The sequence below is a fragment of the Neophocaena asiaeorientalis genome, unplaced genomic scaffold (genome assembly GCF_003031525.2).
Source record: "Neophocaena asiaeorientalis asiaeorientalis breed wild unplaced genomic scaffold, Neophocaena_asiaeorientalis_V1.1 scaffold180, whole genome shotgun sequence".
Classification (NCBI taxonomy): domain Eukaryota; kingdom Metazoa; phylum Chordata; class Mammalia; order Artiodactyla; family Phocoenidae; genus Neophocaena; species Neophocaena asiaeorientalis.
In genome coordinates this window covers 4014266-4018229 of record NW_020173697.1, presented here as the reverse complement: position 1 = coordinate 4018229, position 3964 = coordinate 4014266, and the positions used below count along the sequence as shown (strand labels likewise).

Below are 3964 nucleotides of genomic sequence, written 5' to 3'. Positions count from 1 at the left end.
TTTCCATCTGTTTGTGTTGTCTTCTATATCTTTTATCAGCATCTTATAGTTTTCAGAGCACAGGTCTTTGCCTCCTTAGGTAGGTTTATTCTTAGGTAGTTTATTCTTTTTGGTGCTGTAGTTAATGGGATTGTTTCTTTAATTTCTCTTCTGATATTTCCTTGTTCATGTATAGAAATGCAACAGATTTCTGTAAAGTAATTTTGTACCCTGCAAATTTATGGAATTCATTAATGAACTCTAGTAGCTTTCTGGTGGTGTCTTTAGGATTTTCTATGTATACTTCATGTCATCTGCAAACAGTGAGAGTTTTACATCTTCTTTTCCAGTTTGGATTCCTTTAGTTTCTTTTTCCTGTCTGGTTGGTGTGGCTAGGACTTCCAAAACTATGTTGAATAAAAGTGGTGAGAGTGGGCATTCTTGTCTTGTTTCTGAATTTAGTGGAAATGCTTTCAGCTTTTCACTGTTGAGAATGATGTTAGCTGTGAGTTTGTCATATATGCCTTTATTATGTTGAGATATGGTCCCTCTATGCCCACTTTCTGAAGAGTTTTTATCATAAATCGATGTTGAATTTTATGAAAAGCTTTTTCTGCATCTACTGAGCTGATCATATGGTTTTTATTCTTCAGTTTGTTAATGTGACGTATCACATTGACTGATTTCTGAATATTGAAAAATCCTAGCATCCCTGGGATAAATCCCCTTGATCATGGTGTATGATCCTTTTAATGTGTTGTTGGATTCTGTTTGCTAGTATTTTGTTGAGGAATTTTGCATCTATGTTCATCAGTGATATTGGCGTGTAAATTTCTTCTTCTTTTTTTTAATGATATCTTTATCTGGTTTTGGTGTCAGGGTGATGGTGGCCCCATAGAATGAGTTTGGAAGTGTTCCTTCCCCTGCATTTTTTTCTGGAATAGTTTCAGAGAATGGGTGTTAACCCTCCTCTAAATGTTTGGTAGAATTCACCTGTGAGGCCTTCTGGTCCTGGACTTTAAAGTTTTAAAGTTTCTGATTCAGTTTCAGTACTGGTAATTGGTCTGTTCATATTTTCTATTTCCTCCTGGTACAGGCTTGGTACCTTCCTAAGAATTTGTCCGTTTCTTTGTCCATTTTATTGGTGTATAGTTGCTTGTAGTAGTCTCTTATGGTCCTTTGTATTTCTCTGGTGTCAGTTGTAACTTCTCCTTTTTTATTTCTAAGTTTATTGATTTGAGTCCTCTCCCTTTTTTTTCTTGATGAGTCTGGCTAACAGTTTGTCAATTTTGTTTATCTTTTCAAAGAACCAGCTTTTTGTGTCTTGGCGTGTTCCTCCCTGGGTTTATCCTGCCTGGGACTCTCTGTGCTTCCTGACAACTGTTCATTTTAGGTCAACTTGAAACAGCCATATTGATTTCCACCAGGACAAAACGCTGCAGCTCATTCATATGCTGGGAAAATACTAACTGTGATGGAAATGTTTACATACACAAGGATGGTGAGAATGACAGTGACATAAACTTCCTAGTTCCTTAAAGGACCTGATGACCTTACAAGGATGGGGCTTGGAATGCTGGTAAATTGTTATACAGCAATAGAAAATAAATGGATACAGGGTATTTATGATACTGTCCTAATGAGATCCCATTCTTGTACATATTACATGTACATGCATAGAAAACATCTAAAAGGATGGATATGAATGTTGGGGGTGAGACACCCAGTGGCTTTTACTTTATTCCTTATACTTACTGGGTTGTTTGAAAAAAATTAAGTGAGCATATATTTAATAATCAGATGGGGAAAATAAAGATCTTAAAGGTGAGAAAGAAAATCATTACAAGTATATCCTAAGTACCTCAAAGGAGTCTAGTAGATTGAAATTACGTAACTGATAAGAACATGCTTTTGAAAGTTGTGTAGTTTCATAAAAATACAATGTAGGACCTTTTTCTCAGTCCTTAATCTCTCCTCCTTACTTAGAATTAATAGGCAGACGTTTAGGTATGTTTAGATTCAGAATTTTATTTTAAATAGATTTCTGTGCCATAACATAATGTCTGTGATACTCTTACTAAAAATTATGTATAATGGTCAAATTCTAACAATTTTTGCAACAAGCTCTCATTACATTTTCTTCAAAATAGGAGAAGTTCACATTACATACCATTTTGAACATGATTGTTTGCTTACAAATAATTTACTGTAAAAATGTTATTTTCAAAGAAAATTTATGGGAAATGATAAAGCAACTATAAAAATCTTTACAATAAAATCCAGGATAAAAATATTTTTTTGTGGATTGAAAATTCATCAACATGTATATGTGGATTATAAATATATTTTGGCAATCTGATGCATTCAAGGGCACTTTAAAAGTTGTCTAGTTAAATTACTACAGATATGACGTATTTGGTGAAACCCAATCTGTAAGTCTGACACCAACAATCATTTCTTCCTGCTAAAACATAGAAATAATTTATCTGAAAACCGTGAGTGCTATGAAGAGTTCGATTTCTTCATAAAGATTCCTTTATAAGTTGGGCTAATCCCTGGAAGGCCTAAAAGCGAACAGAGAGAAGAATTAATAAAATTAGGATGCTGTTTAGGAAAAGTCTGTCATAACTTGAGAAATTTAAACAGAGTATCCATCTTAGGTTGAGATCAGACAGTGAAAAGTCAGGATTAACCTCAGTTTTATCTGGGTCAGAGGCCGTCATGTCCACTAATATACGTAGACGGAAGCACATCAGAGGCCCAGGAAATTTTTCAGATCCTTATCCCCTCAAGATCATCATCTTCTCCCAGAACACGAATTATTTTTTTCATATACTCTCTCACCTGCACATGCCTTCTGTATAGTTTCAGTTGTCCGGCTCTATGCATATATAACTTATGAAAAGCATATTTAATGACATGAGAAAGGAAGTCAATCAAGAACACAGCCGGAGACAGCCCATCTCCAAGGATAAGTATACACTCTTCTTACACTTCCTGGACTCTTCAGTTTATGGCTCTTCTGTGGGTTCCCGACACACAGTTCTTAGGAACTTTCTTCTTGGTTTCCTGTAATCCTGGTTAAAGCTGGACTTTGTGATTAAGCAATTACTTAACTCTAATCATTCATATTATTCTATTTGACCCTTCCTCAAGAGATAGAGATGGATGGCTTCATGAATTTGTACTATGGCTCATGTTAATTCTATGAAGAAATGAAAGAGTTTCTCTTTTTAACGTGTTGATAATTTGCCAACACTGTTGAGCAGGTCTGAAATCTATTCGACTCCAATTTGGTTGCATCATTTGTCTATAGAAGCCTGGCAACTTCTCTGAATGGTAGTTTGTGACTTTCCAACCAATACCCATTTTGCAGAAACCCAAGAAGCTATCAAATAATGTTGTAACTCACAAAATGAACACAAAAAATAAATGGATATCTACTTTTACTCTAAAGAGAACATTGTACTCACCATGTCCATCTGCTCTGGAGAAGCTAAAGAGAAGGATGCTCTGAAGTAGGGGCAAGGAGCTGAACTATCAAGGTAGAAATGATATCCAGGAAGCATGAATATCTAAGAGAGTTTATGGAAACAGGTGATGTACCATTAAAGAAAACTAAAAGAAAATATAGGTGAATCTAATCTCAGAGTGGAGGATGACTTTTAAACTTAAAAAGCAATGAAAGAAATCACAAGAGAAAAATCAATTTATATAAAATTACTGCATGTCATATAATAAAACTAAAAGCATAGAAACCAGTGTTTACAATAAATACAGCAATTCTACCTCTTCTCCATATATTATAAAGAATGCACAGAAACAGAGGAAAAACCTTAAAATGGACAAGGACAGCTTATTCAAGAAATAGAAATGGTAATAAACGTGAATAAAATTTTAACAAAACTAGAAAAGTAAAATAAATCCAAACAATGAAATATCATTTAAAAAATATTTTATTTTATTTCATTTTTTTGCTGTTTAG

At 34.3% G+C, this 3964-nt stretch overlaps 1 long non-coding RNA gene across 1 annotated transcript; it reads right to left on the bottom strand.

Moving 5' to 3' along the window:
• Nucleotides 1-1987: 1987 nt before the first annotated feature.
• LOC112403181 (uncharacterized) lies at nt 1988-3676 on the bottom strand. The gene is made up of 2 exons (XR_003003859.1): nt 3453-3676; nt 1988-2543 (listed from the first exon to the last, which is right to left on the bottom strand). It is a non-coding gene; the product is annotated as an uncharacterized LOC112403181 (long non-coding RNA).
• Between the last annotated feature and the right edge of the window lie 288 nt (nt 3677-3964).